The following is a 27295-nucleotide window of genomic DNA, read 5'->3' as shown; positions in this document are numbered from 1 at the left end:
GTAAGTGTTGGCTTTATAAGAATGTATGAAGGTATTCAGATAAAGAATATTTAGCAACTACTAAGGAGAAGACCTTGTGAAAATACCAGTGCTTAATAGCTTAAGAAGTGGAATCATAAAGTGAAGATGCACAATGATCCAGACAAGAAGAAAGAGACAGGGGTGGTCTAGGCTGCAGGGAAAACAAGTTGGATGGATAACAAAAAGCAAGAGTCAGTCCTGAAGATGTGTAGGCATTGGTGGCCATTGGTATAGTAGGTTCAGAAACTATATGATGGCTAAATCGAAACTCCTTATGGTTGGGAGTAAAAACAAAGAATGGAGAGGCAGTGAAGAGAGATGACTTTTTGTGACATTAAGAATTTAGAATAAGAGAGTATATTGAATGGAAAACAAATTGCATGTTTTAGGAGTAAGGAGTCAAAAGCATGTCCGTAACAGGGACCTGGAGAAGGAAACCTAATGAATGAAGTTGTGAGAGAAAAGATTTGAGAAGAACAAAGGGAGCACATAAGAAGGCTGACTATGTAGTTTTCCATGGCAAGATAGAATGTTGGGGTGGGTGAGAAAAGTGCCTACAAATTTCAGCAAGATGTTCATCAGTTTGAAGTGATGGCCAAGCACAAACCTAACCCAGCTAGAACAGGATGAAAGGATTAGAAATGAGGTTGAAGGAAATTTAGTAAGGGGATCTAGCTATTTAAGTCAAACAAGATGAGGGTACAAGCAGATGAGACGAGAAAAACCTGATAACTAAGGGGCATTTCCATCTGTGATGGTTAATTTTATGTATCAGATCAGCTTGAATGGACTCTGGGGTGCCCAGATTAAGCATTATTTATCAGTATGTCTGTGAGGGTGTTTGCCCTCCCCAGTGTGGGTGGGCATAATCTAATCTGTTAAGGTCCTGAATAGAAAGGAAATTAGAGGAAGGTGGATATTCCCTCCCACCTATCCACTTGAACTTCACCTGTGTTTGGACAAGGACCTACGTATTGGCTTCTCTGGTTCTCAGGGCTTTGGACTCACTGGAATTACACCACCTGCTTTCCTGAGTCTCCAGTCTTCAGTAAAGAGACTTAGCCTCATCTATTTATCTATCTATCCATCCATCTATCCATCCATCTTTCTGTCTTTCTATCTTCTATCTAACCCCATTATTCTCTTTTGCTAGAGAACAGAACTCTAATATACCATCTCTACCATATACCTAAAGTGTATTCATGTGTGTACACATATACCCACAGATATTCATTTTTCTATCTATAAATACTTAATATTAATATCTGTTCCTGGTTATTCAGAAATAAGATTACATTTGAAGACGTATTCAAGACATGAAAATCAAGTTATTATGAGAGTTATTTTAACTGATGAGGATCAAATTTAAGTCATGAAAATGGAAAAGAGGTCTAATATGTCAAATTTAATCAGTGTTTTTGCAGTGGTCAAAGTACTTTCACATGCTATGTGATCTTTTTTTGAGCCACAGAGTTTACCTCTAGAATCACTTAGGCAGGGATTATTTTCCTATTCTGCCTATGAAGAAACCTGTTTTGACCATAAAGATCCTTATCTTCTAAATCCTATTACAGAACACTGTTTGTTGAAATCCTACATCATGTTGTCTTTCTGTCCAGATAAAAATGTTAAACATTTTTATTTTAACAGGAGTAAAAACATGGAGAGATATAATCTCTTCATGTTCAAGTTTTTATAAATAATTAAGTTTAAGGTTTAACACATATATTCATTTAAATACATAAACTGTATATATATTTATACTTATATAAATATATAAGGAGTTATTTATATATTACCTTACTATTTATAAAAATTTTTAATAAAATCTCAATGTCCATTACATGTTCATTTGAATTCCAAGACAACCTTTTCTGAATGAATATGAACATTATCAATTATCACCTTTCAGCATACTCAAACCTAGATGCTGTGAACAGTGCTTCAGTCTGACAAAAAATAAATAAAATATCAGACTTTAGGGGAATTACTGAGAGAAAAGAAACTGCACTTTGATAGTATTAATTATTTAGTTGAAACTTGCAGTCTGGATATTCCAGCAGTTTCTGACATATCCCACATTACAGTCAGGCACTGGAGAGAGTAGCAATACAAAAATATTCTTGTTTCCTGAGGCATGTTTTAATTTGGGGTTCAATGATTCAGTGCTACATGGAAAAGTGAAATACAAACTTTTCTTTTGGAAGTGGTTTGTGAGGACTTTGGGGTTAATATCTCTGAAGAGCTTAAGTAACATCTGCCAGAGCAAGCTTGTTGTTTTATTTGGTTTAGAAGCGTTTATAGGTAGAGAAAGACAAATTTTATTATATTAAATTCTGACATGTTTTCTTTCTCATTTTATAGGACATAAGATATGCATAGGTTGGGCAGCAATAAACAGAGCATTCTTCCAGGGAGTATGTGAAGGTCATTAACCCAGGGTTTCATGCTGACTTCTTTCAGCAGGACCAGTATCAAGGGAGAGTTTCTATTCAGCTTCACTTGAAATTTATTTTACCAAGTTGTTTAAGATAAAAAAAAAGTGGGGCTGAGCACCTCAGTGCTTTCTGTAGCTTCAAGGGGCCCATTTTCTGAGGCTGGTTCTTTCCCCATGGTTCTATCTGAGGCACATAATTTAAGAAGGATGCTGTATTATTTTGGAGGTTAAGCTGAAAGCTTCCTTGGGTAATTGAGGTCACCTTCACATGGGCAGGAGTTAGTCTGAGGTAATTCTATTTTTTTTTTTAATCTCACCTCTTACTTTTCTCTGAAGAAAACTTCAGAGATGTCAGTGAAAAATTCAGAATAGAATGCTCAATTTTTCAGCTGGGGTTAGGTTTACAAGTGTTTAGTTTTTAATTTCTTTGTAGCAGATGTTGTATGTAATCTTTTATATGTATAAAATAGTTCATTTCAAAAGTTTTTATAACTACTTAAAGAAAAAAATTCGGCCACACTTGTGGCATGTGGCAGTTCCTGGAGACCCTAGCCACTGGGGTGACAATGCTGGATCCCTAACCCACTGTGCCACAAGGGAATGCCATTAAATTTTTTTTAAATAAATATGTTCTGAAAAAGTAGACTCTTCCCTTAATTTATTCCCTATGTTTTTCTCTGATTTAGGTGTTTCAAGGAGAAAAGCCAAATTAAACAGATTTCTAAAATTAACTCTTTTAAAGGCTAAGGATTATGTACTGGAAGCTGGATTGCAGCCAATTAATCACCATAAGTAATAGAACTTAAACAAACATCTTGTAATTTTTTGTATTATTTCATTTTTTTTTTCATTTTCCCTGTAAAGAAGCTCTTGGGCCAGAGGTTGAATTGACTCCAAGCTGCCTCTGTGACCTATGGCACAGCTTCAGCAATACTGGATCTTCCACCCACTGTGCTGGACCAGGGATCACACCTGCACCTCAGCAGTGGCCCAAACTACTGCAGAGACAATGCAGGATCCTCACCCTACTTGACCAGAGTGGGAACTCTTGTTGCAGAATTTTTAAGACCTTACTTTTATTAGCAAAATGAATACAACAATATATTAAAAGGATAATAAACCATGATCAAGTGGGATCCAAACATGCAAGGATTCTTTAATATCCTGAAATCAATCAGTATCATATACCACATTAACAAACCTATATGAAATAAAACACTTATGGTCATAGATGCAGAAAAACCTTCTGAGGAGTTCACATTGTGGCACAGTGGAAACAAATCCAACTAGGAACCATGAGGTTATGGGTTCGAGCCCTGGCCTTGCTCAGTGGGTTAAGGATCCAGCATTGCCATGAGTTGTGGTGTAAGTTGCAGACACATCTTGGATCTGATGTTGCTGTGGCTGTGGTGTAGGCAGGCAGCTGTAGCTCCGATTTGGCCCCTAGCCTGGGAACCTCCATATGTTGCAGGTGCAGCCCTAAAAAGCAAAAAATAAATAAATAAATAAATAAAAATAAAAAACCTTTTGAAAAAACCCAACACATGTTTATGAGGGAACCTACCTAAGCATAACAAATGACCACCCACAGCTAACATCATTGTCCATGGTGAAAGCTAAAAGTATTTCTGCTAAGATCAGGAACAAGACAAGGATGTCCACCCTCACCACTTTTATTCAATATACTTTTGGAAGTCCTAACCATGGGAATCAGAGAAGAAAAAGAAATGAATGAAAGTTGGAAAAGAAAAAGTAAAATTGTCAGTGTTTGCAGATGCCATGATACTATATGTTGAAAATCCTAATGATGCTAACAGAAGACTACTAGAGTTCACCACTGAATTTGGTAAAGGTGCAGGATACCAAATTAATAGCAATCTCTTGCATTCCTATACACTAACAATGAAAAATCAGAAAGAGAAAATAAGGAAACAATCCCATTTATCATTGTACCAAAAAGAATAAAATACTTAGGAATAAACCTACTTAAAGAGGAAAAAGACCTGTACTCTGAAAACTATAAGACACTCCTGAAGGAAATCAAAGATGATAACAAACAGAAAGATATACCATGCTTTTGGACTGGAAAAGTCAGCATTGTCAAAAGATTATATTACCCAAGGCAACCTACAGATTCATCATTCTAATTAAATTACCAATGGCATTTTTCACAGAACCAGAACTTTGTTTTAAATTTTTATAGAAGCAAAAAAGACCCTGAATAAGAAAACCAGTCTTGAAAAAGAAGAATGGAACTAGAAGAATCAGGTTCACTTATGCCAGACTATACCACAGAGCTACAGCCATCAAAACAATAAGGTGCTACAAAAAAACAGAACTATAGATCAGTGGAAAAGAATAGAAAGCTCAGAAATAAACCCTAGAACCTATGACAATCCAAGAACAAATCTCCGACAAATGAAGCAATAATATACAATGGAGAAAATATAGTCTCTTAAATAAGTGGTGCTGGGAAAACTAGACAGCTATATGCAAAAGAATGAAATTAGAATGTTCTCAGTTTTCCCCTGTGGCTTACACTATAACTACTCAGTGTTTTCTCTGCATTGGATCTGGTTAAATCCCTGGGCTGGGAAATTCCATACGTTGAATGTGCAGCCAAAAATTAAAATTAAAAAAAGGAATACTGTCTTATACCATATACACACACACACACACACACAAACCTCAAAATGAATTAAAGACCTAAACATAAGGGTATAAGGGTAGAGCCTATATTCTTCCTAGAATAAAACATATGCAGAACATTCTTTGACATAAATTGCAGCAATATATTTTCAATATATTTTCAGATACACCTCATAGAGTAGTGAAAATAAAAACAAATATAAATAAACAGGACCTAACTAAACTTAAAATCTTTGCACAGAAAAATAAACAATAACAAAAATGAAAATACATACCACATAATGAAAGAAGCACTTTGCAAATGAAGTGACCCACAAGGGATTAATCTCCAAAATATACCAACATCTCATAACTTTATGTAAAAAAAAAAAATCCAAAAATGGTCAGAAATGCTAAAGAAACATTTCTCCAAAGAAGACAGACAAATTACCAAAAATGTACATAAAAAGATGCTTAGCATCACTAATTATTAGAAAAGTACAAATCCAAATTACAATGAGACATGCACACACACCAGTCAGAATGGCCATCATCAAAAAGGCTACAAACAATAAATGCTAGAGAGGTTGTGGAGAAAAGAGAACTCTCCAACACTATTGGTGGGAATGTAAGCTGACGCAACCACTACAGAGAACAGTAAGGTGAGTCCTTTAAAAACTACCACATGACCCACCAATCTCTCTCCTTGGCATACATTCAACTGATCTTCAAAAAAAATGACAATTGCCATAAATACTTTATTATTGCTTCTTTTAGGATTTATTTATTATTATTTTTAAAAATTTTTTGTCTTTTTGCCTTTTCCAGGGCCGCTCCCGCGGCATATGGAGGTTCCCAGGTTAGGGTCTAATCAGTGCTGTAGCCCTGGCCTACACCAGAGCCAGAGAAATGCGAGATCCAAGCTGCATCTGCGACCTACACAACAGCTCACAGCAATGCTGGATCCTTAACCCACTGAGCAAGGCCAGGGATCGAACTTGCAACCTCATGGTTCCTAGTCAGGTTCGTTAACCACTGCGCCACAACAGAAACTCTCTCTTTTAGGATATAGAAGAGAATGACAAAGAAAAGTAAGTAAAACTGGAAAAAAAGAGAGAATAATGTTTGTAAGAGAGAATAAAAAGAGGAAGGCCAAAAATGTAGGAGTGTTGATTCAGTAACGACTTTAGAATGCTTTTGCCAACATCTGAAGGTTTGGAGTTAGGGGAGGGATCCTAGTGAGTAAGAGTAATAAAAGGAGAAGAATGAGGCATCTTCTCTTATTCACTGGATATTTGTGATTTAGGATGAATACGGTGACGATTGATGATGATTTTGTAACATAAGGAAGAGAATGCTAAGGAGACTAGTTTGGGCTCAGTGTGTGGAGAATATAAAATGGTCTATTCAAAAATAAGACCAGTCCTCTGCTAAGAAAGTTTAAAAACATGGCAACTGGCTTTTTTTAAGTCAAAATAACCACTTCAAACAAATTCTTGGTAATGCAAAGCAATCCGATTATACTGTCCTAATCAACTAATTCTTCTACTCTCTACAATGACACCATTCTCTATTCTTTTATGAATTGTCATCCCCCAACTCCTTCCTCATTCTTGACAGATAGCTCAGTTTATAGATCACTTGGAAAATTGAAGCTATCAGATGGGAACTTCACTAGCTTACTGCTTCCAAACCAACAAATCTACCTACACTTCTAATAATCATCTACTTTTTTCCTATTTTCCATCAGATGAATGCCCCTCCACCTATTTAAATCTACTTCTTCCACTGGTACTTTAGATATGACCCTTTCTGCCCTTCTCAGGACCTTTACTCCACAACCCCTTGCCTCTTTTGTATTGATCCTTTCAGTGATTACATAAAACATGTTCGGGTCTCACATAAATCTTTCAGTCACAAATCCTCTTCCTATTTCCTCGCTAATATTCTCCCCTTCACAGACTCTAACATAGATATTTTCTGTCCCGCCTTCTTATTTCATATGTATTCCTCAGTCCATCCCACTATTAATCCACCAAAACAGTTCTTTCAAAGGTCAGTGATGACCTCTATGTTCCTCAAAAGGCCAATTTAAAGAATTTCTTATTGTATCTGATTGTTAAGAGTATTTTATACAGTTGATTGCCCTCTCCTTTTTGAAACTGTCTCTTCCCTTGATTTTAATAATCCTATATTCTCTTAGATTTCCTTTTTTCTTTAGCATGTCCCCATTATAGTTTCTTTTCTAGCTCATCTTCCTTTACCCATAAAAAATTCCTACAGGATGAACACTTGGCTGCCTTCTCATCTCACTCTATGAAATCTCCTTAGGCAGCTTCTTCCAACTGATGATTCTAAATACTCTCCATACACTTACAGCTTCCAAAGCATATCTTTGGCTCAGTACCATATATCTAACATCTACTTAATGTCTCTTATTGGATATCATGTACTTGAAATTTAAAATACTCAGTATGGAAGTCAATTGATTCTCCTCCACCCCAAATCTAATAAAGACTTTCTCTGATGTTCTTTATATTAGAGAAAGACCCCACCAATCATCCAAGTGAAAATCAGAAATCTGGAGGGCATTTTAATATTGCTCTTTCCCTCATTGGCTATAATCCATTAGTTCTGAAACTTGCCAAGTTTAATCTCCCAACTAACCCAATCCATTCTGCTTTGCTCCTTACACTGTCCCTTAGTCCTGGACATTATCATCTCTTGCTTGGATGATAATGTCAGAAACTACTAACCAGTATTTCACTTTTCATTCTGACAACCTCCTTGTCACGATTCATTCTCTGAATTACACCGGTTGTGATCTTTTCAAAACAGAAGTCAAAATCATATTTTATCCATTACCTATTTAAAACAATTCAAGGAGAGGCCATTGATTTAAGGACAAAGACCTAAATCCTTTGCAAAGTCAAAATGGTTTAATGGTATAGCTATTGGCTGCCTTCCCAGCCTGCACCAGTTTTTCTTTAAATCTTTTCTCTAACCATTCTAGTGCTTCTCAGTTCCTCAATGAACCATGTTCTTTCCTGCCATAGGTCTTTAATACATTTGTTCAAACCTTCTCCCACTAGTCCTCTCTTCACTAATTCTTATCCATCCTTAGATCTCACATTTAGTCATCTATCTAGTCACTCATACTACCATGGTCTAAATCAGGTTTCATGTAACTCACTGTCATAGAATAATTTCCTTTCCTTTGGACAATCTAAATTTTATAATTGTTTATTATTGAGATTTTATTACTAGTTTCTCTCCTCCCCTCAGACTCCATGAAAGCATGGATCTTGCTTCTTTTTTTGCTCACAATTGTGTCTCCACCACTTAATCAAATGCACAGTGAATAGAATCATTTAATGAACTTTAAAAAAATGATACTGAATAAGATTATCACTATCTTCTTGTCCTAATGTTAAGGTTAAATTCATGATGATGTGAAGAAATAGAGAATAGGTAGGAGATTAGAGCAGTTAAAGTAGACTAAGCCTGTAACTTCCTTGTAAAAGTTTTCTGGGCTGAGCTTGGGCTGAGATCAGTGATCTCTGACCCTTCAGCATTGTGCTGGCAACCTAAGTATCTACAACCTTCAGGGAAATAACTTATAGAACAATAACACAATCACTTTCTCATGTAATTCCTCAATGGATCCTTAATAGCCTATTTCATAAAATTTACATATCTCATTCTGGATTGTAGAGGTTTGGAGGAACTTCAATTTATGTACTTCACTTAGGAGAATCTCTCCATTGACAGCTCCTAATCTTTGTTCACGTTGCCTCATGCACTGTCCCTCCCTTCCCACTGTACTTCACTCTCTCTGTGAACTCCCATGAGCCAGTTCCCCTCTTGTATAATTCATTCTCAGGAGGCCAGGCTTAGTGAGGCCTTTCATAAGTTATTTCTTGCAGCTGGCTTTCTCAGTAACCTACTTAGTGAAAAACTGGGGGCTGAGGAGGAAGTGTCAAGGAAAATATGAATTGTAAAAAATCACTGTCAATATATTTTTCTGTACAGATTTGTATTTATGTATAACCCTGTACATGTATCGCTCTGAAAATGTGCTATGCTGGCCTTTCATGTACTTTATTTGTACAATAGAGCAGGTTTCTACAACATACACACTTCCTTACAGCAAATGCACATAAATATTGATAGGCATCTTTGAAAAACCTTATAATTTTTTTGCAGCAGACTCAGGTTTCCCTGAAGACAAAAGCATCTCTTAAGCCAAGTTTTTTTTTTTTTGTTTGTTTGTTTTAAAGCTTTGTACTCAATAGTAATGTAGGTAGTATATGTCATTACATTGTGTAACAAAAGATAGTCTTGGGAGGATGAATTCATAAAGTGAGTCAGTAGAGAACCCAGAAATTCTGCCTGCTACAAATTAGTTCATCCCTCCCCTCTTCTCACTTTTAAGTGGGAGAAATGACTATAAACTTCTGAAAGCTTGTTAATGTATTATTCAGAAAAAGATCCAAAAAAAGAGTTGTTTGGTGTATGCTTTTGAGTCTGAAGGTACATGTCCTTACATCTAAGAAAGAAAACAGTCAATAGAAATCCTATCGACAAGCACAGGAGATATGTCATTATCATTTTGAGGACTCACTTCTCCTAGAAGATTGCAAATAAATTTTTCTGAAACTGGTGATCCAATAATGCATTAGTTATCAACTATCTTTACTTGATCCTAAATTCAAGTGTTCAGGATGACTGCAAAATAATGCAAAAATTAAAAAGTTATCTTATTCAGTTGTTTCTTGTTGTATGATGTATGTGCATTGAATTAAATAATTATAAAGAAATAAAATATTTTAGCTATGTACATGAATGTGTGCCCTTTTGTAAAACTTATTCAAAACTCTAAATTTTAAAAAATGGGCAAGCATAAGTTGATTTTTTTGGTCAAAATTTATAAAAAGGTATTCTGAACCAGTGATATTATGCTTTCAGAAATAAAAATTCTTACCCTAGTGTACAAAGGTATGCAGGTGAACGTGAATGCTTTATGCTACCGTACTACCTTCCTTACTCTAGCTTCCCTATGTGGTACATCATGTTACACATATTTCCCCTTGTATTATGCAATGTAGTGATACTGCCTGCCACCTTAATATTTCCCCATAGAGAAAGGTCATCCCTGAGAGGTGTTCTAACAATACCCTCAAAACTTAGTTCTTCTTTTATAATGTAAGTTACATTGTTTAATAAAATATGATGGATACAGTTTCATCCAATAGTTAACATTAAAGGTTCCAATGTAAAAAAATGGTTTAAAGAATATTAAAATAAAAACCATATACATAACCCTTAGCTTATATAATTAACATTATATACTGTGGTTTCTTTTAACCTGTCCATCTATTTATCCATCTGTCCACAATAACTCCATCTAATTTTTTATATGTTTACAAGTAAGTCAAACATCAGTGCAGTTATCCCATAGTACTTCAATGTGCACACATTAACTAAAGTTCCATCTTCATTCATATTTCTTTTTCTTTTGAGATAAAATTTACATAAAATGAAATGAATAGTGTTGAGGATACTCTTCTATAAGTTTTTAAACAATATTTATCTGTCTTAATTCCTATTCCTCTTAAGATGTAGAATATCCGGGAAGGTTTGTCATGTCCTTTCTCAGTCAATTCCAGTTACTAGAGGCAAGTTATCTTCTGATATATATATTTAACAATGGGTAGTTTTACTTGCTCTAGAATTTCATATAAATGAAATCATACAGTATATATTCTTTTGTGTAATACCTCTTTACTGAATATGTTTTTGACATCCATCCATATTTTTGCACAATTATTTGTTCCTTTTATTGTTGAGTAGTACCACACAGAATGTCTATATTACAGTTTGTTAATCCATCTCCTATAATAAACACTTAGACTGTTTCCAGTAAGGGGCTATATTATAAAGTACCAGTAATATTTCTAGACAGTTTGTTTTACATTCAGACATTTTAGTTGATGATGTAGTAGTGTCTTAGTGATTTTTAATGTTCATTTTCCTGACATAAATAATAGTATTTTTTCACATGTATACCTTATTTGAAGTGTTTGTTTGAAACTTTGCACATGTTTTCTCCCCTTCTATAGGTGTATTTTTTGTTTTATTGGATTTTTTTTTTTTTTTACCATTTACTTTGTTATTTTTTTATTTTCCCACTGTACAGCAAGGGGGTCAGGTTATCCTTACATGTATACATTACAATTACAGTTTTTCCCCCACCCTTTGTTCTGTTGCAACATGAGTATCTAGACATAGTTCTCAATGCTATTCAGCAGGATCTCCTTGTAAATCTATGCAGAAGCTTTTTTTAGTAAGGTGTAGCCCAACTTTTCCTTTGTTTTTTGTTGCTTGTGCTTTTAAATTAAAAAAAAATCATTGCCAAGACTAGTATCAAAAATTTTCCCTATGTTTCCTCTATGCATTTTATAGTTTCAGGACTTAATATTTATATCTTTAATCCATTTCGAGTTATTTTTTAAGTGGTATAAGATTGTGGTACAATGTTATTCTTCTGCAAGTGATTATCTAGTTTTGCCAACACCATTTATTAAAGAGATTATCTTTCCCCCATTATACATTCTTGACTCCCTTATCAAATAATAGTAAATTGTATATGTGAAGGTTTATTTGGGGGTTCTGAATTCTGTTACATTGCTCTATGTGTCTGTTTTTTATGGCAATACCATACTATATTGATAGCTATAGCTTTGTCATACACATTTGAAACAGGAAATATGATGCCTTTAGCTTTTTCTTCCTCAAGAATACTTTGACAATTTTGGTTCTTTGGTGGTTCCATATAAATTTTAGGATTGTGGTTTATCTATTTCTGTAAAAATGTCATTGGAATTTTCATAGGGATTGCATTTAATATATAGATGTCTTTGGGTAATCTGAATATTAAAACAATATTAATTCTTCTGTTCCAAGAACATGGGCTATTTTTTCACTTGCAACTTCAACTTCTTTAATTAGTGTTTTTTAATTTCAGTGTATAAATCTTTCAATTCCTTGGTTAAATTTATTCCTAAAGAGTTTATTGTTTTTTAAAAAATATCAATCAAGCATAATTGACTTAAAATATTATGCCAATTACTGTTGTACATCAAAGTGACTTAGTCATGCATATAGATATAAATATATATTACTTCATTTTATTTTAAATTTATTTATTTATTTATTTGATTTTTATGGCAACATTTGCAGCATATGGAAGTTCCCAGCCAGGGGTCGAATCAAAGCTGCAACTTCTGGCCTATGCCCCAGTCACAGCAACAGTGTATCTGAGCCACATCAGTAACCTACACCATAGCTCATGACAATGTAGGATCCTTAATACACTGAGCCGGTGATCAAACACACATCTTCATGGATACTAGTTGGGTTCGCAACCACTGAGCCATAATGGGAACTCCCAATATATATTCTTTTTTAATGTTATTTTGTTAATGTCCATCACCGTCTATCCTAGGAGATTAGCTATAGTTCCCTGTGCTACACGTATGATCTTACCTATTCTAAATGTAATAGCTTGTATCTATTAACCCCAAATTCCCAGTCTATCCCACTCTTTCCTCCTCTGTTCTGGCAACCACAAGGCTTTTCTCTATGTCTGTGTTTTTCTGTTTGGTAGGTAGGTTTATTTGTGGTGTATTTTAGATTCCACATGAAAGTGTTATCATATGATGTTTATATTTCTCTTGCCGACTTACTTCACTTGGTATGAGAATCTCTAGTCACATCCATGTTGCTGTGAATGGCATTATTTCATCCTTTTTTATGGATGAGTAGTATTCCATTGTGTATATGAACCATGTCTTCTTAATGCATTCATCTGTCGATGGACATTTAGGTTGTTTCCATGTCTTGGCTATTGTGAATAGTGATGCTATGAACATAGGGATGTATATATAATTTTGAATGGTAGTTTTATCCAGAAATATGCCCAGGAGTGGGATTGCTGAATTATATGGTAGTTCTATATTCAGTTTTATGAGGAATATCCATACTATTATCCACAGTGGTTTTATACCAATTTATATTCCCACCAACAGAATAGAGGGTTCCCCCCATGATTTCCAGTATTCGTTATTTGTAGACATTACTGATGGCCATTCTGAATGATGTGAGGTTGTACCTTGTAGTTTTGATTTGCATTTCTCTAATAATCTGCAATGTTGAGCATCTTTTCATGTGCCTGCTGGCCATCCACATTTCTTCTTGGAAAAATGTATATTTAGGTCATTTTCAAATTTTTCATTTGGATTGTTTATTTTTTGTTGTGGAGTTGTATGTGTTGGTATATTTTGGATATTAAACCCTTGTCAGTTGAATTGTTTACAAATATTTTCTCATTCCTGTAGGATGTCTTCTCATTTTTCTTATGATTTCCTTTGCTGTGCAAAATCTTGTAAGTTTGATTAGATTCCATTGATTTTTTTCTGTTGTTATTTGTATTGCTTTGGGAAATTACCTTAATAATACATTTGGATGGATTATATCAGAGAATTTTTTACTTATGTTCTCTTCTAGGAGTTTAATGGTATCATGTCTTATGTTTAAGTCTTTAAGACATTTTAAATTTATTTTTGTGTATGATGTGAAGGTGTGTTCTAGTTTCATTGATTTACATGAAGCTATCCAGTTTTCCCAGCACCATTTTCTGAAGAGAATCTATTTTTTCCATTTTATATTCTTGCCTCTTTGGTTGAAGATTAATTGACCACAGATGTCTGATTTTATTTTATTTTTTCAAGTTCTTTTTTATTGAAGTATACTTTATTTATAATATTGATTTTATTTCTGAGTTCTCTATTCTATTCCACTGATAGAATAGACTGGAACTGATCATGATGGTGTTTGCACCAATACCACACTGTTTTCATTACTGAAGTCTGGAAGAGTTTTCCTCCTGCTTTGATTTATTCCCACCAGGATTGCTTTGGCAATTCTGGTTCTTTTATGGTTCCATATAAATTTTTGGATTATTTGTTCTAGTTCCTTGAAAAAACATCATGGGTAATTTGATAGATATTGCAATGACTCTCTAGATTGCTTTGAGTACCTTGGCCATTTTACCAGTATTAATTCTTCCCAGGAGAATAGGATATGTTTCCATCTCTTTGAATCCTCTTTAATTTCCTTGATTAATGTTTTATGGTTCTCAGCATATAAGGCTTTTACCTCCTTGTTCAGGTTTATTCTCAGATATTTTATTTTTGTGGGTGTGATTTTAAAAGTTATATTTTTTTCTATATTTTTCTAATATTTATCGTTATTATACAGAAATGCAATGGATTTCTGAATGTTAATCATGTATCCTGGTACTTTGCTGAATTCATTGATCAGATTGAATAGTTTTTTGGTGTGGAGTCCTTAGGCTTTTCTATTTATAATATCAATCATCTACATATAGTGAAAATTTTTCCTCATCTCTTTCAATTTGGACAATTTTTCTTTCTTTCTTTCTTTCTTTCTTTCTTTCTTGCTTGCTTTCTTGCTTTCTTTCTTTTTTTTTTTTTTTTTTTTTTGGTCTGATTTCTGTCGCAAAACTTCCAATACTATGTTGAATAAAAGTGGACATCCTTGTTTTTTTCCAGATTTTAGTTGAAAGGCTTTCAGGTTTTCTCCACTGAGCATTACATTGGTTATGGTTTTGTCATAAATGGCTTTGATTATGTTAAGTTCCCTCTATACCCATTTTGGTAATAGTTTCTATAAAGACTGAATGTTAAATTTTGTCAAATGCCTTTTCTGCACCTATTGAGGTGACCATGTAGTTTCTGACTTTTCTTCTGTTAATATGGTGTATTACCTTGACCGATTTGTGTATGTTGAACCACCCTTGTGAGCTTGTGATGAATCCTGCTTAGTTGTGGTGTATGATCTTTTATTAATGTGCTTTGTATTTGGTTTGCTAAAATTTTGTTGAGAATTTTTTCATCTATATTCTTCAAAGATGTTGGTCTACAATAGTCTTTTTTGGTAGTATCTTTGACTTGTTTTGGTATTAGGATGATGGTTGCTTCATAGAGTGTCTTTGGGACTGTTTCTTTTTCTTCCTTCTTTTGAAAGAGTTTAAGAAATATTACTCTACGTTCTTTATATGTCTGGTGGAATTCACCTGTGTAGCCATCTGATGCTGGACTTTTGCTCATAAGGGGTTTTTATTATTATTATTACATATTCAATTTAATTTCTAGTGTTTGACCTATTCAAGGGATCTATTACTTCTTGATTCCATTTTGAAGGCTGTATCTTTCAAAAAGCTGTCCATTTCTCTAGTTATCCAATTTGTTGGCAAATTTTTTTTTATTTCTGTAGTATCAGTTAAGATTTTATTTCATTCCATATTTTGTTTATTTGGGTACTCTCTTTTTCCTTCTTGAGCCTGGCCAGAGATTTGTCTGTTTTTAAAAAAATAGCTCTTAGTTTTATTGATTTCTCTATTTTTTCAATCTGTATTTCACTGATTTTCCCTCTGATCTTTGTGATTTCCTTCTTTCTGCTGACTTTAGGTTTTGTGTTTTTCTTTTTCTAATTCTTTTAGGTGGTAGGTTAAGTTGTTGATTTGAGATTTTTCTTGTTTGGGGGGAAGGCCTGTATCTCTATGAACTTCTCTAACAACTGATTTTGCAAAAACAAGTAGATATTTTTATAGTTGTGTTTATATTTCCATTTGTTCCAAGGGATTTTTAAAATTTTATTTTTGATAACCTTGTTGACTCATTGGTTTTTTAGCAGCATATTGTTTAGTCTCCATATAGTCAGTTTTTACTCATTTTTTTTCCCTGTGGTCGATTTCTAGTTTCATGCCATTATGGTCAGAGAATATGCTTGAAATAATTTTTATACTATTAAATTTTTTGAGGCAAGTTTTTTGACCCAGTATGTGGTCAATTCTAGAGAATGTTCCATGTGTGCTTGAATATATATTCTGGTTTTTTTTTTTGCTATAATGTCCTGAAAATATCAATAAAGTCTAACTGTTCTATGTATCATTTAAGATCTCTGCTGCCTTACTGATTTTCTAAGTGATCTGTCCATTGATGTGAGTGAGGCGTTAAAGTCTACTATTATTGTATCCCCATCAATTTCTCCTTTTATGCCTGTTAGTTTTATATATTTGAGTGTTCCTTTATAGGGACATTTATGTTAATGTGTATAATGTCCTTTTGTTGAATTGATCCTTTTATCATTAATTAGTGTCCTTTTTTTTTTTTTTTTTTCTTTGTCTTTTTGTCTTTTGTTGTTGTTGTTGCTGTTTCTTGGGCTGCTCCCACGGCATATGGAGGTTCCCAGGCTAGGGGTTGAATCGGATCTGTAGCCACCGGCCTACGCCAGAGCCACAGCAACACGGGATCCGAGCCACGTCTGCAACCTACACCACAGCTCACAGCAACGCGGGATCGTTAACCCACTGAGCAAGGGCAGGGACCGAACCCGCAACCTCATGGTTTCTGGTCGGATTCGTTAACCACTGCACCACGACGGGAACTCCAAGTGTCCTTCTTTATATTTCTTTATGGCCTTTTGTTTTGTTTTGTTTTGGTTTGTTTTTATCTTTTTAGGGCTGCACCCACAACATATGGAAGTTCCTAGGCTAGGGGTAGAATCAGAGCTGTAGCTTCTGGCCTATACCACAGCCACAGAAATGCCAGATCTGAGCCACATCTGTGACCTACACCACAGCTCATGACAATGTCAGATCCTTAACCTTCTGAGTGAGGCCAGGGATTGAACCTGCATCCTTATGGATACTAGTCAGATTTGTTTGTGCTGAACAATGACCTGAATTCCCTATAGCCTTTGTTTTAAAGTCCATTTTGTCTGATGTGAGTATTGTGACTCCCATCTTTTTGTCATTTACATTTGCATGAAATATCTTTTTCCAACTACTCACATTCAATCTGCGTGTGTCCTTTGCCCTAAGGTGGGTCTTTTGTAGGAAGAATATTGTAGGCTCTTTTTTTTTTATCCAGACTTTGAGTCTATATCTTTTGATGTGAGCACTCAGTCGATTGATTTTTAATGTAATTATTGATGGATATGCAATTATTGCCATTTTAAACTTTGTTTTCCAGTCAATTCTATGTTGCATTTTTTTTCTTTTTTTTTTTTTGGTTGGATAATTTCCTTTTACTTTATGCTTATGTGCTCTTCTTTTAAATATTTTTTGAATCTATCATTTGTTTTTGAATTGTGGTTGCTCTGTTTTTTGAGCGTATTAACCCCTTCTTATATCTGATTCCTTTAGAATGATAGTCATATATTCTCAAACATATTATTAAAAAATAGTCTAGATTTTCTTACTGTTCTTCACAATATTTTATGATTTTGATGTCCTTTTTTACATCTTCATGTTTATCCTTTTGCTGTTCCTTTCACAAATAGGAGTTTTTCTTTCTTTATCTTTCTGATCTGTATACTGGCTTATTTAAATGATTGATTTAAATTGTGATTTCCTCCATCCTATATCTTCTTACTTTCCTATTTAGAAGAGACCTTTCAATATGTCTTTTAGAATAGGTTTAGTATTGCTGTATTTCACTTTTGCTTGTCTGAAAAACTCTTTACTTCTCCTTCTATTTTAAATGATAATCTTGCTGGGTAGAGTATTCTAGGTTGCAAATTTTGCCCTTTTAGTACTTTGAACATGTCTTGCCACCATCTTCTGGCCTGTAGTGTTTCTGTAGAGAAATTAGCTAATAGCCTATGGGAGTTCCCTTATAATTGCTTCTCTATTTTTCTCTTGCTGCCTTTAGAATCCTCTCATCTTTAACTTTTGCCATTGTTATTACAATGTATTCTTTAAGTCTGTTTGGCTTCATTTATGTTTTTTTCTTTAGATTTGGAATGTTTTCAGCCATAATTTCTTCAAATACATTTTCAATCCTCTTTTCTCTTTATTATTCTGGCATCCCTATTATGTGTAGATTGGCATGCTTTATATTAACCCATAAAGTGCTTATGTTGCTTTCATTTTTTTTTTCAATATGGCTTTTTGTCTGTTATCCTGATTGTATGATTTCCATTTCTCTGTCTTCTAAGTCACTTATTTGTTCCTCTGCGTTATTCACTCTGTTGTTCAATGCCTTTAGCCTGGCTTTCATCTTAGAAAGTGAATTTTCTAATTTTCTTGTCTCCTCCTTATAGTCTGTAGTTCCTTTTGAAAATAATCTGCATTACTATCATTAGCTGTTCTTAGTTCCTTCAGTATTTTCTTTACCTCCTTTTTGAACTCAGTGTCTTTTAGACTGCAGATATCTGTTTCCTTGTTTGCTCCTTCAGTGGGTGTGCTTCTTCATTTTGCTTATATCTTTCTTATTCTGTGAGTTTAGTGAAAACAGTTATCTACTGTAGTGTTGGATGGATACTGGTATGTATGCAGGAGTGTCCCTGAGTAACTTGGATCGGTTTACTGTGTTTTTTTGATATGAGGGCTGCTTTTGTGTTAGATGCTTGCTACTTCATTCCTCAATGTATATAGGATATTATCCCCTTGATAACACTAGGTGTACATGTGCAGGGCCTGGCTGTGCTTCCAAGGAGATGAGGGCAATGGGTGATTCCTGCAAGTGGTGCCTGGTTGCTGGGCCCTTGGCAGTGGCAGAGACCCATGGAGAGGAGGGAACCGTAAGTTGCACCTAGTTGCAGGGCCCTCAACAGTGACAGTGACACCCAGGGAGTTGGGGGTGGTTCCCAGTACTCTTGGCAGTGGGGTGTGCCTGCTGGTACCCAACATCAGAGTGTGTGCTTTCCCAGGGTATGTGGGGAGGTGCTCAGTTGCAGGGCTATCTGGAGCAGTGACTGGGACAGCAGGCAGTGTCTTGTCATGGGAACCTCAGTCATGGGCTGTACTATCTCTGAAGTCTGGTAGAGCTACAGAGGTTTGTGCCCACCCCCATGGCCCATGCAAGAGGCTCCCTGCCACATAAGAGCACACATGTGTGTGGAAAAGATGTTCCTATGTTGGTCCCACCCCATCTTCTCACACTTTCCAACAATGGCACCTCACTCCTCTGTGGGGCACAGGCCGCTTCCTTTACTCCCTCGGCTATGGTGCACCACTCCTTACCCACCTCAGACTCTTTCCACACAGCCAGCCCTGGTCCTCTTCCTGGGACTAGACCTTCAAGGCCTGAGCCTCAACACCCAGCCCCTGCAGGAATGTCTCAGGCTGTGGTATGCAGAATGATATTACTGATGGGTTATCTGTGAAGCTCTCACTCTGCTTTGCCCTCCTCAGACTGGATGCTGCACTTTTCTCTGAGGCTTTGTGGCTCCCCCTCCATCCTGTCCAAACTCCCCTCCAGTCAGGGATTCTCCCAGTGTACAGATTCCTTTCCTCTTTCACAGCTCCCTCTCAGGAGTGCTAGTCCTGTCCTGATGCCTTTTTTTTTCTCCACTCTCTCTCTTTTTTCCTTTTGTTCTACCCAGCTATATGGAGGTTGTCTTGCCCTTTTTGAAAGTCTGAGGTCTTCTGCCAGCTTTCAGTAGATGTTCTGTGAGAAATTTTCTAAATGCAGATTTTTTGATGTGTTTGTGTGAGAAGGTGAGCTCCCCGTCCTGCTCCTCGACCATCTTGATCCTGAATCCCTAATTTATTGCTTTTGATGTCATTTTAAATGAGACTGTTTTCTTTATTTCTTTTTCAGATGGCTTATCATTAGTTTATTGAAAGTCAACTAATTTTTGTATGTTGACTTGGCATCTCTTACCTTCAGTGAATTAACTTATTAATTCTAACAAATTTTTGGTAGACTTTAGTATTTTCTATGTACAAGATCACATCACTGGCTGAGACTATTTTACCTCTTTCTTTTCAGTTTTGATACCTTTATTTTCCCTTATCTAATCCTACTGACTAGGATTTTCAGCTCCATGTTGAATTGAGTTTGGAAGAATTGTATTGAGTATCATACCTATATTCATCAGGATTGTTGGCCTATAGTTTGCTTTTCTTATCATCACCTAATACTGATATCAGGGAAATGCTGGCCTCATAAAATAAATTCAGAAGCATACCTCCTCTTAAATCTTTTTTGGAAGGGTTTTAGTAAAAATGGCATTTTAAAAAAAAATTTAATGGAATTCACCATCTAGTCTTGGGCTTTTCTTTTTTAGGGAAGTCTTTGATTATTGATTAATTTTTCTTACCAGTATCCAGTCTGTTTGGTTTTTTAATTTCTTCATGATTTTGTAGTGATTGGATTATTTTACTAGGATTTTATCCATTTCTTCTAGGCTTTTCAATTCAGTTTACAAATAATTGTTCATAGTAGTCTCTTGTGATCCTTTGCATTTTTGTGATATCAGTTGGAATATCTTCTCTTTAATTTCTAATTTTATTGGACTCATCACTCTTTTTGTTGTCTAGCTAAAATTTTGTTAATTTTGTTTCTCTTTTCAAAAATCAAGTTTAATTTTGTTGATATTTTCTATATGATTTCTATTTTCTATTTTACTCATTTCTGCTCTGATCTATGTTATGCCCATCCTTCTAACTTTGGATTAAATTTGTTCTTCTTTTTAGTCCTTGAGGTATAAATTTAGGTTGTTTATTTGAGTTTTTTTTTAATTGTGCTTATTTTTTTTTATTAAGTTTCCTCTTACTACTAATTTTGCTGTATTCCACAAGTTTTGGTATATTGTGTTTCCATTTTTACTTGTTTCAAGGTATTTTTGGTTTTCCTTTTGCATTCATCTTTAACAATTTATTGTTTAGGACTATGTTGTTTAATGTTCACATACTTGTGAATTTTCCAGTTTTTCTCCTGTTATTGATTTCTAGTTTCATATCTTTGTGTTTGGAAAAGATACTCAAAATTTAATTTTTTAAACTTTAGAGGTATTTTAAATGTCTTCTCTCAGTTCTTTCAATTTTTACAGATATTACATGAATACATGTACTGTATATATTTTAAAGATCTTATTTTGTGAATAATTTAAGACTGTTTAGTGTTCTTGGTGAACTGCCACGTTTAGTTCTGATTATTTTTTTTTTTGCCCTGAAGTCCACTAATCTGATACTAATAAAACCACTAAAGATTTCTTTTGATTGGTACTTACATGTTTTAATTTTCATGATACTTTTTAAATAACCTATCTATGCCATTATATTTAAAGATGAATTTCATGATTGGCAAGTCTCAGTGCCCCATCTTTGAAAATCCCATTGGTGAGAGGGTGGGTGCAACTCCTTTTGTAGAGCTTTCCTATAATATGTCTGATGTCAAAGGGTACTGTTGAAGGTCAGTCCTCTTCTCAGCCCTTGGTTAGAGTGTGGGCTTTCCTTGGGGTTAATTTTGTCTGCATTAATTGTTTGAGTTGTAAGCTGCTTTAGTTACCAGGAGACAAATATACGCATATCACAAGGGAATTAACTGAAAACTTATCCACTGATTCTCAAAGTCCCAGCTAATTTGACTTCACACTTTAAAGTCTTGTAAAAATTTCTTTATTACTTGTTTAAGGGTTTTAGATTTAGATTTAATCTGTTGAATGAATATGGTGCATAGTGATTATTTGAGCTTGTCTAAAACTGGGTGCCCAGTTCCCACTCTTTTTTTCTGTACAAGTCATTTTTTTTTCTGTTCTTTCACTTGTATGGGTTTTTTTATGTGGATACTAAAGATCATGATGGATAACCTGTAGTGATTCTGAATTTAGTTATCTTTGTCTGAAGATTAATTCTAATTCTATTACACAATTAACTTAGCTAGGTCAAACATCAAATTCAGGTTTACTGTTTATATCAGCAATTGAAATCTCTCACCAGTTCTTTCATCCTAAAGTTGCTGCAGACCTGGTGTCTTGCTACAACTGCACAATTCCCCATTTAGCCAAAGATTTTGGTGACTAACTATTTTACATGCAGATTTTGAGGTGTCTATCTATGCGACCTCCTCCTACCTAGATTCTCTGCCGACTAATTTTATTTGTTCCACTAGTCTTGAATGTTGTCTTCTGACACATAAAGCCAGTAAACTAAAGTTTTATGATATCCTGAACAGTTTTCTGATATTCTAAACCATGGAAAGATTGAGGGATGTGTCAAACCAAAAATTTTTAATTTACAAATATTTCCAGGAGCTTACCTTTCCTGTCTCTCAAAGGAAGATTCCACTTCAGTTTCTGGATAGTTTTGATCACTATCTAGTGCCTTCATATAACTGGGTAATTTTATATATTTGTTCTAGATTTTATATCTGGCATAACTTTCTGTTGTATATGCTGGAGTTAAATCTCAACATGCCACATTCTATTACTGGAATCTGTAAGTTCCCTTCACCATTTTTTTGTGTGGATGCCACATGTTATAATAGTGAAGGCCAGAGAAGCTGTCATTCAGACCATGTATCTGCCTCTTGTTACTTTATGCTTAGTTTTCTTAACAAGGAATCCAAACTTGTTTTTGTTAACCCCCTTTTTAACATTGCTGTTTAGTTGCAGCACTTAAACCAGTAAGACTATGTCAGAATCTCAGCCTTGAGGTGGGTATTTACAAGTGGATGTAGCTGGCAGTCTCCAGGGGTGCCGAGATTGCCCCTCCAGACCAAGAGGGGCCAGGACTTAAAGCAGAGACTCATGGGTGAAAGACCACTGATGTATTTGGATAGAATATACCTCTGTTGTCTGAAAAAAAAAAGTATAAGAGTGTTTTCTTGAGGATGTCTTCATATAATCATGACCTCTATACAAAAATTCCAGATATCTCCTTATAATAATCCTTTGTCAAGCCAAATTAAGATGTCCACATTCAAAATTTCCTTTATCTAAATTTCCTTCTAGTTCTATGCTTTAGAGGGGGCATACCCATACTCATCAATGTAAACTGGGATAATAAATAAAAGAAAATGATAATGGCTTGATATATGTGCAGAATTTACCAGCAGAATTAACATGACCTGGAAACGTTTTAGAATGGAGAATACCAGGTCTTATGAGTATACTGAATCAGAATCCTTATTTTTACAAAATTCCCCAGGTTATTCTTATGCACATTACAGTCATAGAAACACTAGGCTAAGTCACAGACTGCCAAGAGAAGAACTTCTCTAACTATCTATGGATATTTTTAATTTTTTTGTTTGTGGTTTATATCCATTGTAGACCAATACATCTTAACATATGATAAAAATGTGTTCATATTACCTATGTTCTCTTCTAGGAGTTTGATGGTGTCCTGTTGTATATTTAAGTCTTTCAGCCATTTTGAGTTTATTTTTGTGCATGGTGTGAGGGTGTGTTCTAGTTTCATTGCTTTGCATGCAGCTGTCCAGATTTCCCAGCAATGCTTGCTGAATAGACTTTCTTTTTCCCATTTTATGTTCTTGACTCCTTTGTCAAAGATTAATTGACCGTAGGTGTCAGGGTTTATTTCCGGGTTCTCCATTTTGCTCCATTGGTCTGTCTGTCTGTTTTGGTACCAGTACCATGCTGTTTTGATGACTGTGGCTTTGTAATATTTCTTGAAGTCTGGGAGAGTTATGCCTCTTGCTTGGTTTTGGTTTCTCAGGATTGCATTGGCGATTCTGGGTCTTTTGTTGTTCTGTATAAATTTTTGGATTGTTTGTTCTAGTTCTGTGAAAAATGTCATGAGTAATTTGATAGGGATTGCATTGAATCTGTAGATTGCTTTAGGTAATATGGCCATTTTTAAAATATTGATTTTCCCAATCCATGAACATGGAATATCTTTCCATTTCTTTACATCTTTGATTTCTTTGATTAATGTTTTATAGTTCTTAGCATACAAGTCTTTTACCTCCTTGGTCAGGTGTATTCTGAGGTATTTGATTTTGTGAGGTGCAATTTTAAAAGATATTGTAATTTTGTATTCCTTTGCTAACATACTGGTGTACAGAAATGCGACAGACTTCTGAATGTTAATCTTATATCCTGCTACTTTGCTGAATTTGTTAATCAGTTCAAGTAGTTTTGGGGTTGAGTCCTTAGGGTTTTCTATGTATAGTATCATGTCAATTGCATACAGTGACAGTTTTATCTCTTCTCTTCCTATATGGATGCCTTTTGTTTCTTTTGTTTGTCTAATTGCTGTGGCTAAGACTTCCAAAACTATGTTGAAGAGCAGTGGTGAGAGTGGGCATCCCTGTCTTGTTCCAGATTTGAGTGAGAAGGCTTTCAGTTTTTCTCCATTGAGTATTATATTTTCTGTGGGTTTATCATAAATGCCTTTGATTATGTTCAGGAATGTTCCCTCTATACCCGCTTTGGTGAGGGTCTTGATCATGAATGGATGTTGGATTTGTCAAATGCTTTTTCTGTGTTTACTGAGATGATCATATGATTTTTGACTTTTCTTTTGTTAATGTGGTGTATGACGTTGATTGATTTTCATCTGTTGAAACATGCTTGTGAACCTCAGATGAACCCTACCTAGTAATGGTGTATGATTTTTTTGATATGTAAAGCAATAGAAATAAGAGTAAAAATAAACCAATGGGACCTGATCAAACTGAAAAGCTTTTGCACAGCAAAGGAAACCCAAAAGAAAACAAAAAGACAACTTACAGAATGGGAGAAAATAGTTTCAAATGATGCAACAGACAAGGGCTTAATCTCTAAAACATACAAGCAACTTATATAACTCAATAGCAAAAAAGCCAATCAACCAATGTAAAAATGGGCAAAAGACCTGAATAGACATTTCTCCAGAGAAGATATGCACATGGCCAACAAACACATGAAAAAATGCTCAACATCACTGATTATATGAGAAATGCAAATGAAAAGTACCATGAAATACCACCTCACACCAGTCAGAATGGCCATCATTAATAAATCCACAAATAACAAGTGCTCAAGGGGGTGTGGAGAAAACGGAACCCTCCTGCACTGTTGGTGGGAATGTAAACTGGTACAGCCACTAGAGAGAACAGTTTGGAGATACCTTAGAAATCTATACATAGAACTTCCATATGACCCAACAATCCCACTCTTGGGCATCTATCCGGACAAAACTCTACTTAAAAGAGACACATGCACCCGCATGTTTATTGCAGCACGTCCCAATAGCCACGACATGGAAACAACTCAAATGTCCATTGACAGAGGATTGGATTGGGAAGAAGTGGTATATATACACAATGGAATACTACTCAGCCATCAAAAAGAATGACATAATGCCATTTGCAGCAACATGGATGGAGCTAGAGAATCTCATACTGAGTGAAAGGAGCCAGAAAGACAAAGACAAATACCATATGATATCACTTATAACTAGAATCTAATATCCAGCACAAATGAAACCTTTCCACAGAAAGAAAATCATGGACTTGGAAAATAGACTTATGGCTGCCTGATTGGAGAAGGATGGAGTGGGTAGGATCGGGAGCTTGGGGTTATCAGACACAACTTAGAATAGATTTACAAGGAGATCCTGCTGAGTAGCATTGAGAACTATGTCTAGATACTCATGTTGCAGCAGAACAAAGGGTGGGGGAAAAATGTATACCTGTAAGGATAACTTGATCCTCTTGCTGTACAGTGGGAAAAAATGTATTAATATTAAACATACAATATAAAATCTTAATTTTTTATTAGATTCAATAAATATAAAATTAAATTCCAAAAATACAATCATACCACAAAACATAAAAAATGAAAAGATTGTTAAAGCTGTGTATGTTCATTGAAAGCATGCATTTTAAACTATTAATATTAACATGTAATAATTTCTGTTGACTTTATGATTCAATATTCTTTATTTAAAGGTTTTATTTTTGTGTGAATTTATTTGTAAGGTTTGTTTGAAAATTCCACTTAGGTTTTTATGGTTTCACTGCTTCATTAGCCACTATATCTCAGCAAATAATACATTGTGGTTTTCTCACTTCATCATCAAATATGTTTACAAAATCAGATTAAATACAACTCAAATGAACTCTTTTTGTCTTTACTTTTTCAGAATCACTTCCACTTTCATCATTTGTCTCATTACTATTGCCACACTAGGAAAAATTGTGTGTTTGCTTGACAAATACTGCAATGAAGGTTGTTTAACCATGTGTAAGTTATATTTTAAAATAAATAATTCAAAATTGGCTTCAAGAATTTAGGATTTACATACACTAAATTGAGAAAAAAAAATGACCAAAATTAATTACAAAATATTGTTATAAAAACAAGTGCTTATATTTTCTTATATTCTAAGTCTTTTGAAATAGAGATATCAAACACATTAAAATTTTACATCTGGGTTGTTTCCATGTCGTGGCTATTGTGACTAGTGCTGCAATGAACATGCGGGTGCATGTGTCTCTTTTAAGTAGAGTTTTGTCCGGATAGATGCCCAAGAGTGGGATTGTTGGGTCATGTGGAAGTTCTATGTATAGACTTCTAAGGTATCTCCAAACTGCAGCACTATTCACAATAGCCAGGACATGGAAACAACCCAAATGTCCATCGACAGAGGATTGGATTTGGAAGAAGTGGTATATATACACAATGGAATACTACTCAGCCATCAAAAAGAATGACATAATGCCATTTGCAGCAACATGGATGGAGCTAGAGAATCTCGTACTGAGTGAAAGGAGCCAGAAAGACAAAGACAAATACCATATGATATCACTTATAACTAGAATCTAATATCCAGAACAAACGAACATCTCCTTAGAAAAGAAAATCATGGATTTGGAGAAGAGACTTGTGGCTGGCCTGATGGGAGGGGGAAGGAGTGGGAGAGATCGGGAGCTTGGGCTTATCAGACACAACTTAGAATAGATTTACAAGGAGATCCTGCTGAATAGCATTGAGAACTTTGTCTAGATACTCATGATGCAACAGAAGAAAGGGTGGGGGAAAAAATGTAATTGTAATGTATACATGTAAGGATAACCTGACCCCCTTGCTGTACAGTGGGAAAATAAAAAAAATTATTAAAAAAATTTTACATCTCACAACATTATAAGGCACAGTAGTATGCAGTTTTCACCATGGAAAAAATCACATCATGAATTCAACAAATGAACTGGTATAATCTTAGTCAATAAGACAAATCCATTTGCCCTTGAATGTCACAGTAATGTCAAATGATTAATTCTATTACAATACTCATCTATTTGCAGATATGCAACAGACTATTTTGAGTGACATTTGTCTAAACTACTGAAATTAAAGACTGACTGAGTGCACTAAAAAAGTGAA

Source organism: Sus scrofa, chromosome 1, assembly GCF_000003025.6.
Source record: "Sus scrofa isolate TJ Tabasco breed Duroc chromosome 1, Sscrofa11.1, whole genome shotgun sequence".
Classification (NCBI taxonomy): domain Eukaryota; kingdom Metazoa; phylum Chordata; class Mammalia; order Artiodactyla; family Suidae; genus Sus; species Sus scrofa.
This window is presented reverse-complemented; position numbering follows the sequence as displayed.